The sequence below is a fragment of the Haliotis cracherodii genome, unplaced genomic scaffold (assembly GCF_022045235.1).
Source record: "Haliotis cracherodii isolate W230 unplaced genomic scaffold, xgHalCrac1.p SCAF_20, whole genome shotgun sequence".
NCBI lineage: Eukaryota > Metazoa > Mollusca > Gastropoda > Lepetellida > Haliotidae > Haliotis > Haliotis cracherodii.
Genome location: NW_027266276.1, coordinates 11,116,482 through 11,131,060, shown reverse-complemented (window position 1 = coordinate 11,131,060; position 14,579 = coordinate 11,116,482). Strand labels below are relative to the sequence as shown.

The following is a 14,579-nucleotide window of genomic DNA, read 5'->3' as shown; positions in this document are numbered from 1 at the left end:
GATTGGCTGTAGTTGGTCATATAGTCAGGAAATAGCAGATACAGTGAGAATGCAACTATTACAGGTTCAGGATGTTGGAAGTACACAGATCTAGTGAACGCAACATGGAGACTTGATTGGCTGCAGTCAGACATGTTAACAAGGATGAACAAGATACAGAAACTATTTAGGGGTGTTATGTTGCTAGTACCATAATCAACACTGCCCCTGTATTCTTGGGGTAGAGCGTCCGCCCGGATAGGTGGTATGTTCACATCATATATATGTACAGCATCAAACTCATCAGTCGAATGACCGCCTCCGTGGTCTAGTGGTAGAACGTCCACCTGGAGAGCGGAGTTCCGGGGTTCGATCCCCGGCCGCGTCATACCAAAAGACGTTAAAAGATGGTACTTGTTGTTACCCTGTCTGGCGCTCGGCATTAAGGGGCTAAAACAAGGACTGGTCGGCTCGGAGTCAGTATACTGTGTCTGAGTGGGGTATTCATGGTAAACTGTGGCACGGTATCTCAGTGAGCTAGTACTATAAATCGGCATCAGTCCGGACTAGTAGAAGCAGCCACACAAACACACACGCGTACATGCACGTCGCTAAGTGCAATAATCTTGGACGCGCCGTTAAACCCAATTTCACCTCACCTACCATAATCAACCTAACGTATCATCATCGACGTATTGGCCTAATAAGCAGATTACAGGGGTGTCTTCTTGGCAGTCCATAGATCTAGTGAACAAAAAATGGTAACTAGATTGGCTGCTGTAGGACGCATTAACAATGAAAGAATAGATACAACAATCATTGAAGGGGTATTATTTTGCTACGTCCCACAATCAACCCAACATGGCAGCTGTATCTTGAGTGGCGAATAAGCAAGAAAGAATTGATCGACAGATACGACAAATATTGCAGGGGTATTAAAATGGAAGTTCCCCGAATCAACCCAAAGTGGAAAATGGATTAGCTACGGCTATGCCATAGGAGGAAGAAATGAAATAAGAAAGCAACTGTTCTGACAATACAAGCACAGACCCTAATGTACCCTATATTTCGGATTAACGCTTACACTGCGTGCATACGGAACCAACATCAGCTGGTTCTAACGTACCTATGTATGAAGGACTATGTTAATATATACATAACTGACACATAAGCCAAATGACCTTTACATGTACAAGTGTTGTCTACATTGCCTGTACTTCACATGGTAAAGATCTATCAGTTGTACATGTATGATATACCAGTACTACAGTTGTACATCCATCAGTTGTATGATATGCCAGTACATGCGCAAGGGCTGCCTACTTTGTCAGTACTACAGAACTGTACATGGTGAACATCCATCACTAGTATGATTGGTCAGTGCTACAGTTGTACATCCATCAGTTGTATGATATGCCAGTAAATGCGCAAGGGCTGCCTACTTTGTCAGTACTACAGAACTAAACATGGTGAACATCCATCACTAGTATGATATACGAGTACTACAGTTGTATGATATGCCAGTAAATGCGCAAGGGCTTCCTACTTTGTCAGTACTACAGAACAATACATGGTGAACTTCCATTTAGAGTATGATATGTCAGGACGTATGCAAGGGCTGCCTACTTTGTCAGTACGACAGAACAATACATGGTGAACTTCCATTTAGAGTATGATATGTCAGGACGTATGCAAGGGCTGCCTACTTTGTCAGTACGACAGAACAATACATGGTGAACTTCCATTTAGAGTATGATATGTCAGGACGTATGCAAGGGCTGCCTACTTTGTCAGTACGACAGAACAATACATGGTGAACATCCATTTAGAGTATGATATGTCAGGACGTATGCAAGGGCTGCCTACTTTGTCAGTACTACAGAACTATACATGGTGAACATCCATTTAGAGTATGATATGTCAGGACGTATGCAAGGGCTGCCTACTTTGTCAGTACGACAGAACAATACATGGTGAACATCCATTTAGAGTATGATATGTCAGGACGTATGCAAGGGCTGCCTACTTTGTCAGTACTACAGAACTATACATGGTGAACATCCATTTAGAGTATGATATGTCAGGACGTATGCAAGGGCTGCCTACTTTGTCAGTACGACAGAACAATACATGGTGAACATCCATTTAGAGTATGATATGTCAGGACGTATGCAAGGGCTGCCTACTTTGTCAGTACTACAGAACTATACATGGTGAACATCCATTTAGAGTATGATATGTCAGGACGTATGCAAGGGCTGCCTACTTTGTCAGTACGACAGAACAATACATGGTGAACATCCATTTAGAGTATGATATGTCAGGACGTATGCAAGGGCTGCCTACTTTGTCAGTACTACAGAACTATACATGGTGAACATCCATTTAGAGTATGATATGTCAGGACGTATGCAAGGGCTGCCTACTTTGTCAGTACGACAGAACAATACATGGTGAACATCCATTTAGAGTATGATATGTCAGGACGTATGCAAGGGCTGCCTACTTTGTCAGTACTACAGAACTATACATGGTGAACATCCATTTAGAGTATGATATACCAGTACTACAGTTGTACATCCATCAGTTGTATGATATGCCAGTACATGCGCAAGGGCTGCCTACTTTGTCAGTACTACAGAACTATACATGGTGAACATCCATTTAGAGTATGATATGTCAGGACGTATGCAAGGGCTGCCTACTTTGTCAGTACTACAGAACTATACATGGTGAACATCCATTTAGAGTATGATATGTCAGGACGTATGCAAGGGCTGCCTACTTTGTCAGTACGACAGAACAATACATGGTGAACATCCATTTAGAGTATGATATGTCAGGACGTATGCAAGGGCTGCCTACTTTGTCAGTACTACAGAACTATACATGGTGAACATCCATTTAGAGTATGATATACCAGTACTACAGTTGTACATCCATCAGTTGTATGATATGCCAGTACATGCGCAAGGGCTGCCTACTTTGTCAGTACTACAGAACTATACATGGTGAACATCCATTTAGAGTATGATATGTCAGGACGTATGCAAGGGCTGCCTACTTTGTCAGTACTACAGAACTATACATGGTGAACATCCATTTAGAGTATGATATGTCAGGACGTATGCAAGGGATGCCTTAATTGCCAGGCATTGACACGCACCCACATATATATGTTTATAAAATCTAAATACTAGTATTTCCGTCAATCGTTAACAAAGTGTGTGCGAGTTAAACATTATACTTTAAAAAAACAATCAATTCAATGATGCAAAACATTGGAACTCAATCCATTATTCCTCCTGTACTGTTACCACTTATTATAAAAAAAGTAATAAATACGTTATTTGCCATGACTAACAAATCAGATATTCTTTAATTAACAACCTTGGAAAACAGAGTTAGAGGATTAAACAGTGCCCGTAAGCGTTTCGCGAATGTTGGAACCCATTATATGAAGTGAAATTGATTTTGTCCAGGATTGTTATAAGATAATGGTTGTCTTGTGAAAGAGTAATGATCAAGAGATGAGCCTTGAGGGATGGAACGGAAATATAACTCTTGTCGAATTTATTTGTTTTGAAATTGATTATGACATGCGCGTTATCGATATGAAATCTTTACGTTCTATCTATTCCATTTGCATGGACACTCTCAAAGAATATGACAAGTGAGTTATCGATATGAAATATGCACGTTCTGTCTGTTCTTTTTGCATGGACATTATCGTGTACATATCGGATGCAACGACAGATTTGAAATTGAAATGATCTAATTTGGCTTCTTAAGTGACGCTAAGTACGGACTCTGATACATTAGATATGCTTATCAGCTTCCGATATTGAGAAGTTAAGTTCGAAAAGCCTTCCTGAGGTTTGTATTTCATATTGCTCGTGAACACTTCTTCTTGAAGTTAATGTACAAATATTGACTGAAATGAAACATCACTCAAGCGCCCAGCAGCCCAGTGCTAGCCATCAAGTTCTTGACTTTTAGACGATGGAACTCATGACGAAGATAAAGAAGTTAAACTGCATTAAGAATGATTAAAAAAAGCAGTTACCGAAATAAAGTCTTTCAGATTTCATTTGAAATGTCAGCGACTTCCATCTCAAATTCTAAAATTGAAAGGATAATGTTTATCGAGGTTTTAAACTAGCAAAATTTCAGTCATGTTTCGAAGCTCTCTCTCTCTCTCTCTCTCTCTCTCTCTCTCTCTCTCTCTCTCTCTCTCTCTCTCTCTCTCTCTCTCTCTCTCTCTCTCTCTCTCTCTCTCTCTCTCTCTCTCTCTCTCTTGGGGGACACGGGTGGCCCAGTCGTCGCTGTGCAGAGTTATGATTGTGGGTTCGAATCCCGGCTCGCATCGCGATCGGTTATGATTCTTGGTTGTCAACACCATGCCCGGGGGTGTCACCGAAGTGGTAAACTTCTCATCACGAGTCCTGCATCACTCCGGGCTTTCCTCCCACATTTAGCTGACAGACCGTGATATAACTGGAATACTGTTCAAAGCGACGATAACACCAACCTACTCACTCCCTATCGACCTTAACCCTCACAATTGTGAGACAGACATGACGTCACTCTGGAGTGCTATGACGTTACCACTGAGGGCTATGAAGTCACTATACAGTGGCGTCAGATGCTTCTTTGATAACTGGACTCGCATGAAGCAGAAAGTGGAAATGAACAACTAAATCGAAGTTGTTCTGACAGATGATATTCAAACTTAAGCTGCTATAACGTTATATAGTCTTTTTTCAATCTTTGGATTGAGAAACATATTCTTATCAAGAAAAGTGTCCCTACTTGAACCCAGTTAAAAATCGTCTTCAAACATTCAGTTTGCAGGATACACACTGCAATTCACTTTACAATGTCCGTTACTTTTCGTGTAATTTTATTCGTATTTGACCCACGATGGAAACTAAATACGGTAATTTTCCTACCCGTGAAGATCCGGGGTAGGCTACAGCTTGTTGTTAAAGGAAACTATTCTTGTGGTAAGAGGTGACAACCGGGATCGGCTGGTCAGGCTCGTTGACTTAGGTGATGCATGTCATCGTATCCCAATTGCGTGGATCGATGCTCATGATGTCAATCACTGGAGTGCCTGGTCCAGACTCGATTATTTACAGACCGCCGTCATATAACTGGAATATTGCTGAGTGCGGCGTTAAACAACTAACAATCAAACCGAGAATTTAGAAGCCTCGACGCGCTTCAACTATCGCAATCTCTTATGGAGGTGTCCGCATGCTTCACGCAGAGGTGAGGTGAGGTGAAATTGGGTTTAACGTCGCGTCCAAGATTATTGCACGTATATAGCGAGGTGCATGCACGTGTGTGTGTGGCTGCTTGTACTAGTCCGGACTGATGCCGATTTATAGTGCTAGCCCAATGACCTTCCGCTCTCCGGACGGACGCTATACCACTAGAGTTGCGTCCCTTGGGCACGCCAGACACCTATGATTATGGGTTCGAATCCCGGTTCGCCACGATTATGTTTCTATGTTTGTCAACACCATACCCGTGCTCTTGGGTTTCACCGAAGTGGTAAACGTCTAAAATAGAACTGCATCACTTCGAGCAGCTTCTCCCAAATTAAGCTGCTATGGTGCGATCAGGGTGCGATCTAAGCGCGATCTAAGTGCGATCTAAGTGCGATCTAAGCGCGATCGGGGAGCTATCTAAGCGCGATCGTAGCGCGATCGTAGCGTTATTGCATTACTATCAGTCGCGAAAGGACCGCAATCGAGGGAATGATTGTTATGAAGTATAGTGCATCCACGCAAAGCAGCCGTGACATTTAAAGAAAATCCCCAAAGTTAACGCCAGAATAATCTTCCTCTTACATTTACATATAGCATCATGCCAAGTTGTATTTTCATTTGCACATGTCCGATGTCAAACGGCATGGAGATCTAGCGTGGTTCGCAAATGGAAACACACCCTTTCCATCACGCCAAATGGTCAATCCATAGGCTAAATTAGCCAGGAGTGCACTGGTTATTCTCCCGGGTAATAAACTGGCATGTATTCCTCATTCCAAGCCACCAACCTTGTATGATTACCCACTAATATTCCTCTGTCTGATTGGCGAGTGATCGGTTTAAAACAGTCATATACGTCAGTTGTCTGGCATATTGGGCGAGATATATTGCCGTTGTGTCATAGTTTATCCTGCAATCATATCAATTCGACCTGCAAATAAACGAGCCCTTAGGTACAAGGGGTTTGTAGAATAAGTAACGATCTATCAGGATGATAGAGGACCAACAATGGTTCCCATTGCAGCCACCGCATCTTAAGGGGGACAGAGTGTAAACGTGCCTTGTGTCCGACTGGTTGTAATTGGTCTCCAGCAACCAATGCGTTTAATGGATCCTGTGGTCAAGATTCGTGAGTGAGTGAGTTTGGTTTTACACCGCTTTTAGCAATACTCCAGCAGTATCACGGCGGGGGACACCAGAAATGGGCTTCACACATTGTACCCATGTCAAGATTCGAACCCGGGTCTTCGGCGTGACGAGCGAACGCTTTCACCACTAGGCTACCCGACCGCCCTCAAGATTCGTGACTTTATGGGGTGGATCGTTACTCCCAATCAATCACTGGGTTATCTGGTCCAAGCTCAAATATTATTCTTGGAATGTGGCGTCGCAAGCATTTACACGCACGAGTGAGTGAGTGAGTATGGTTTTACGCCGCTTTTAGCAATATTTTAGCCATATCAGGGCGGGGGACACCGGAAATGGGATTCACACATTGAACCCATGTCGGGAATCGAACCAGGGTTTTCGGTGTGACGAGCGAAAGCTTTTACCACTCTACCCTACCGTCCCTACACGCACGGACACACACACGTAACTTACTTTGCGGCTTCAAACAACACACACGCACGCACGCACGCACGCACGCACGCACGCACGCACGCACGCACGCACGCACGCACGCACGCACGCACGCACGCACGCACGCACGCACGCACGCACGCACGCACGCACGCACGCACGCACGCACGCACGCACGCACGCACGCACGCGCCATACATTGTACCCGTGTCGGAAATGGAACCCGGGCCTTTGAGTTACGAGCGAACGCTTTAACCACACGGCAACAAAACCTCCCCTTATATCCCTTCAATAGTGGTGGAAATATGTGGAATCAGCACTTACCCGATAACATGACAATAATAAAACCATTAAGCGTGTAAGAACGTAAGTAACTCCGAAAGACCAAAGTCGAAACGCCAAGAACGCACATTTGATGTACTGTTAACATCAGTTTCTGCAATGTGTTATTCCTATTAAGCCATGATGCCACTGAACCTGTCTGCATCTGATTACGACACATGCTATCATTACATTACTTGTATCGTCGGGATGACATCAAGTGGCCCTCACGACCGATATCAGAAATAGTGTTTTTGCTGCTGATAATTGAAGCATATCACAAAAACATCGTACGGCGAATTATCATTTCTAGAGATTGAGTAAAGGTTGTACTTATCTGGAACCCTTCTGAAATAGCTCCAGAAGATCACCAAACAACTTAAAACATGTGAACGCTATAGAATGGAGTTCTTCTTGTAATAGAATGTAAAAGACGAGTAATAGTGCGGGTGATAGTATACTTATATGTTTATTAAGGACGAGGTTGAAATGGTTCAATTCTCATCTCGGTAAAATGTGTGAAGCCAATTTCCTGGGTCCCCTGCTGTGATATTGCTAAAAGCACATTGTCCTTGGCGTAAAACCATACGATGGGCGGCTGAAGTGAGTGAGTGAGTGAGTATGGTTTTAATATTCAATATTCCAGCAAAACCACGGCGGGGGACACCAGAAATGGGCTTCACACAGTGTACCCGGGAATCGAACCCGGGTCTTTGGCGTGACGAGTGAACGCTTTAACCTCTATGATACCCTCACGTCCTAACCAGGGGCGATGTACAGTACACTCTTAACAGTTTGCATGTATTAAATACAATAGTTTCCAAGCTTACAGACTGCATTAGAGATAAAACCACAACCAGACAGAATATTTCTGCAAGCATTAAAGTGACTAGGTATGTTGATGAAAACGTACAAAATATGCTACGCGCTATCACCAAGTAACTGCATCTCAAACTGAAAGGGTTAGCTTCAATAGCCATCTATGCAGACACAAGTTTAGGGGATGATGCTGTTCAGAGGTGGGCAGCGTTGTTCAGAGGGAAAGAGAGAGCCTCGAAGATGTTCCAAGATCAGGAAGACCTTCAACTGCCACCACTAAGGAAAATGTTGATAAAATATGTGATGTGGTTATGGATGATCAACGAGTCCCCACACGCCACACCGTTTGTGAGAGTTGAGGAATGAACTGGGCATGACACTGTTTTCAGCACGCGGGTTCCAGGGCGTGAGAATTTACGTCTTTCTAAAGCAGACCCAGCTAATTTGTAACCATGGTTGAGTGTTGGGTTTACAACAAGAGACTAAACAACAGTCAAGGCAGTGGGAACATATAAAGTCTCCTCCCCGAAGAGGAGACTAAGAAAGCTGGAATCTACTAGCCCTACAACTGAACTATCTCCCGAAAGTCAGACCATTAATAGTTAATATTATGCTAATTTGTTAAGGCAAGTGCGTGAGAATATCTAGGCTAAACGCCGTAGTTCCTCAGCAAAGGTGTTTTGTCCAGATAGGACAGTGTACATGTGCACGGGCTTCTTGTCCCCATGGCTGCAATGCAAGACTTTGGCTTTGGAGTCATTGAACATCCTCGGTAATCACCAGGTTGGTCACCGTCAGATTTCCACCTCTCTACTAACTTAAAGAAAGCACTTCCTGGCAAGCTTTATGCAAATAATGATGACATCATTTCTGCTGCGGGAAACCTTTTACGCCACCAGAAGGAAGCCGTCTACGTCAGTTGGATCCAGGCACTCCAATCATCTGAAAACGGGGAAGACATCAGTGAGGTTTATCTGTAGATGTCTTTTCACACGTTTTTCTTTATTTTGTTTCTAAAAATTACAGTGAGCAAAATATATGGTATAATAACCTACTCCAAATGTGGAGGTAAGATTAATATAAGTTGTCCTTGTGGATGTCCTTTATATATATATAAAGTCAACGCCAGTGAAGAACTAGTTCGATTATTCACAGAAACAAATACCAGTGGGCGTCAAAGGGAAATTGCGGTGACTTTTATACTGTATGATTTTTTTTAAAATCAGTGATGACACCCGGTGCTCGCGAAAAGGGTGAACATGTCCTGCCCTACCGGTAGCACCCGTCACTCAAGTTCCCGCCACTCTCAAGTTCTTCACCAAAGGCGAAAGCCTTTCACCATGTCTTCACTGGCAGATTATCAGTAATATTTGTTCACCGTAGCCAGTTGGTTGTCCTCTAAGTCTTACCATTACCCAAAAGCGTGTCCTTAACATACCTTATCCCGAGATTAAAAGTATTCCCACAAGACCATCACATATGCAATCATTTTTGCATTTACAGATTCTATCATCATTTGACGTAAATTTTACGAAACCGAAAAGTGTTATATATTAACGTCAAATGTACGCCCCAACACTGAATACAATTTCCTGAAAGTAGAAAATGAGACTCCTCAAGAAACATATTCATGAGGATTATTATTAATAATAGCATGACCATTATGTGTTGTGCTTTGAAAAAAGACCAAGTTTCGTAACATGATGCAGACCAGTTGTACACCAAAGCGTATCCCTATCATACCTTTCCCCGAAATTGCACTGTATGCAATGAGTGAATTAGGTTCTAAACCATCTGAACGCTATTTCAATCATTTTTGCATTTACAGATTCCATCATCATTTGTCGTAAATTTTACGAAACCGAAACGTGTTATATATCAAGGCCACAATGTACGCCCCAACACTGAATACAATTTTCTGAAAGTAGAAAATGAGTCTCAACATGAGACAGATTCATGGGGATTATTATCCACAAGAACATGACCATTTCCCCAGACTGCAAGTATCCCTGCAAGGCCGTCACAATATACAGTAAGTGAATTAAAATACAGGCCATCTAGACACAATTTCAGTCAAATTTGTAGTTACAGATTCCATCATCAATTGTTGTAAATTTTCAGAAATGTGTAACCTAATTAAGGTAACATCTTAGGATTTTTCAAAAGGTATAAAAAATCTCATCAGGATCCATACTCACAGGAACGAATGACAAAACAACGTAACCGTTGTGAATTGTACTTTGAATAAAGATCAAGTGACACTGAACTACAAATAAATGAACAAGTTCTTATGGACCAATTTCAAAGCATTTTGACACAAAGCAACACCGTAGAGAGCTTTTTTGTATATAGTTGTCATTTCCAATTAGGGGGGCGGTATGGACACGTTGAAAGCACACATCCCCTGTTAACGTTGAATGGCTTAATCTTAAAGTCAATTAGTGTGTGGGTGTGACTGTCATCTCAACGGTATTGGCGGCACAAGGGTCGCACAGAAACACATTACTATAGATTGCAATGAATGTCAAGTTTGGAAGGCTGTGAATACATATGTTTTACTTCCCGCTTATACTAATTTCAATTATAATATTTCATATTTGATGTGGAAGAGCGTCTGACCAGAGCGGAAGGTCGGTGATACCCAGGCCACGCCATACCAAGAAATGTTAATGAATTTTGTTAAATAACTCTTTTGCGAAAATAAACAGGAAGGACTGCCAACTTTTAAATATTTAACTTAAAATGTCAGAATACGATAATGTAACAAAATGTGCAGCTGCTATCGATAATTTGTCCTGGTCAACATGTCATATTTCTTTCATGTAATTGTGAAATTATAGATATATATGCAATAAAAATGTAAAGGAGAAAAAAAAGAAAAAAATGTTAAAAGATAGAACTTGTTGTTACCCTGCCTGACGCTCGTCATTAAGGGGCTAAAACAAGTACTGATCGTCTCAGAGTGGGGTATCCGTGTTGAGCTGCGGCATGGTATCTCAGTGGGCTAGCACTATAATACTAGTACGGACTAGTACAAGTAGACACACACTCGTGCATGTATGTCGCTACATACAAGTGCAATAATCTTGAAAGTGACGTTGAACCCTATTTCACCTCACCTCATTAAAGACTATGTAGCTTTTTTGTCCCTGTAGAATACTTATCGGCCCTTGAAAACACGGATCGGAGTCAGTATACTGTGTCTGAGTCGGGTATGCATATTAACTGGTACTTCAGTTGGCTAGCAATAATATAGAACCGGCTTTTGTCCGGACTAGTACACACACGCACGCGTTCACACTCACAATGATCTCGGCGGGCCTGTTTCACACAAAGTCTTCACCCCTGACGTCAATGATCTCGGCGGGCCGGTTTCACTCAAAGTCCTCATCCCTGACGCCAATGATCACGGCCGGCCTGTTTCACACAAAGTCTTCACCCCTGACGTCAATGATCTCGGCCGGCCTGTTTCCCACAAAGTCCTCATCCCTGACGCCAATGATCTCGGCCGGCCTGTTTCACACAAAGTCTTCACCCCTGACGTCAATGATCTCGGCCGGCCTGTTTCACTCAAAGTCCTCATCCCTGACGTCAATGATCTCGGCCGGCCTCGTGGCTAAATATGACAATGATGCTCGGATCGTCATGTTTTTGGTTAACAGATTGCAAACTCAGACTAATATTTTAATCTTAAGACCCCCCGTCTTAGTCTAGTGAGCTTTTCCAACCAAGTACCCCGTGGGACCGAGGTCCATATTACTGATATTTCTTGTCGTAAGATTAAGTGAGTGAGTAATTTAGGTCGGGAATACGACTTTGGTGAGTTCAGTAAAACCCCGCTTTGAACAGTTTTCCAGTTATGTCACGGGATGCCAGCTTAATAAAATGAAAGTCTGAAGTGATGCATGTCTCAGACGCTTACCACTTCGGTGAAACCCACGAACGCGGCTATTGTTCTGACAATCCTAAAAAATGATAGGGACGAACCGGGATTCGAACCCCCGATCATATGTTGTTGGCATGCCCAAGTGACGCATCTCTGCGCACCGAATTGCTCTTGCCGTAAGATGCGACTATTTTGGGTAGGGGTAGCAGGATCAGTGTCGTCATCAATGTCGTCAATCGTCACCTTCGGCGACATCAAAATATCGCTCGAATAATCCACGAGCTTGATAAACAACACCAGAATAACGTCCAGTGAGCTTTATCTATGCCTGTCTGTCAAATATGAGTCATTGACGTAGACATGAGGCATTACATACTCTCCTTACCCGACAACCCTATATGCAAGTTCTATAAGACCAATGCGATTAAAGAGATTTAAGTTTATGAGTCATAGCAAACTTTTGTTATGTCTTTCCGAGAATATCCACAAAATGAGAAGCAGATATAATGCTCAAGTGAAACTGGTTTTGTTCATAATTGTCTCAGGGCTAATCTTTGAAAAATATTCCCTCTTTGGTACAGTATGCCTACAGCCTCTATTCATTCCTTTGTCAGCGAGTTGTCAAGAATATACAGCCGTTACAAGGCGGTGCAAGAATTAAGTTGAAAGACGCGTTGAACGTTTATCTTACAAGACACTCTGCAAAAACTCAAGCCTTGGGGGATTTCAATCGTGACACATACATACAATGGTTAACAAATCAAAGTGCACATTCCTGTTCCTTTAGGACCTTCTTTGTCAAAAGTATCCCGATATACCTACTCCTTGACAGAAGACTAATTGAATAAATTATACCCTATCAACCTGTGGGTTAATCGAATTCAGTTAGCCCAATCACATTTTACCCTTCTGAGAAAGCAAAGGCTCACGGGACCTTTCCAAAGGGATTCAATTATTTGGTTAATCATTCTTTCGACTGGTATTATTTTTTTATTTTTTGTCAATAACATGAGCTTTGTTTTGCTAATTGTATGTAGATTGAACCAGTGAATGGTATATATATATATTACATTTGTCGTTATGAAAGTCCCTTTCGGATATCGCAAGACCGGCTCCGTGGTCTAGTGGTAGAGCGTCCGCCCGGAGAGCGGAAGATCCGGGGTTCGATCCCCGGTCGCGTCATACCAAAAGACGTTAAAATTACTTGTTGTTACCCTGACTGGCGCTCGGCATTAAGGGGCTAAAACAAGGACTGGTCGGCTCGGCGTCAGTATACTGTGTCTGAGTGGGGTATTCATGTTAAACTGCGGCATGGTATCTCAGTGGGCTAGCACTATTAATCGGCATCAGTCTAGTACAAGCAGCCACACACACGTGCATGCACGTCTGTATATAAGTGCAATAATCTTGGACGCGACGTACCCAATTTCACCTCACCTCGGATATCGCTAAAACGAAGTCAGAGAAGTAACTGCACTGCAGTTGGTTACTGTTAGCCTGTCTCACAGTCCCTGAACCGTATTATTTCCCCCTTCCATCAGCCTTTACTGTAGTGCTATAGCTACTACACATGAAGCATGTCTACATTTTCCACAAGTTCATCTCCCATCTTTGCCTCCTTTTAAAATTTAATGTAGTTGCTTGTCTCTGTCAAAAGTATATATTACTAAGCTCTTTTCAACAGGAACTGCTTGTTTGGCATGATGCTATATCTAAGCATCCTCTGAAGCTAATCGCTTGTCTTACCTTTTTCAAACATTATTGCAATGGATGTTAAAAAACAACAAATTACAGCTACTGCATGTTTGTTATGATGCTCCGAAGCTGAGCAGTCCCTGAAGCTAAGTTTTCTAACCTTTTCAAGCAATATGGTAATAAATTTTTTATCAGGTGAGGTGAATGGGATTTAACGTCGCGTCCAAATTCTTTGCACTTATATAGCGACGTGCATGTAGTCCTTGTTCATCGCAGACAGGGTAACAACAAGTACCATCTTTTAACGTCTTTCGGTATGACGCGGCCGGCTATCGAGCCCCGGACCTTCCGCTCTCCGGGCGGACGCTCTGCCACTAGACCACGGATTTTTATCAGACAACAAACATGAATTAAGTGAACGGAATTGGGTCAATTGAAAAAAAGGGTATTCTAAACAAGTCACAATAAGGCAGGGCGGGACAACTTAGGAATGGCCAGGAGTCCGAATTTGACCACACAGAAGGAAGCGAGCTACAAAAACATGTTTTATATCATTATAAAGCTCTCGAGGAGTCGAATCCAAATAATGTGTGTCCCAGTGTGTTCACATGTTCACAAGCTCAAAAATTGGCTCAGAAAATGCATTACTGCAGAAATTTCTGGCAAAATTTTTTTTTCTGCAGAAATTTCTGGCAGTATTATTTTTTTCTACAGAAATTTCTGGCAGATTTTTTTTTTTCTACAGAAATTTCTGGCAGAATTTTTTTTTGCAGTAATATTTAGAAGAATTATTTTAATTCAGGAGAAATAAGATTCAATCATTGGATAGTTTAACCTGGAGTTGCTTCAAATGACCTTTTTCCTCAAAACAAACATTTTTAGTTTACATGATTACAAGCAAAAAATAAAACTTTCAAAAAATTATTTATTCACATGCTATATTTCAAGACAATTCCTTGGGAGACTTTGCACTTTTCATTCTCATGAATGAGTCGTATTTTCTTGGGTGAGGTGATTTTTTC

The 14,579-nt window shown here is 42.2% G+C and overlaps 1 protein-coding gene across 1 annotated transcript in view; it reads left to right on the top strand.

Annotated features, from left to right (window-relative positions):
• Window positions 1–14,579, top strand: part of LOC139470487 (calcitonin gene-related peptide type 1 receptor-like) — a 119,766-nt gene that overhangs the window by 35,534 nt on the left and 69,653 nt on the right. The gene's annotated exons all lie outside the window — the stretch shown is intronic.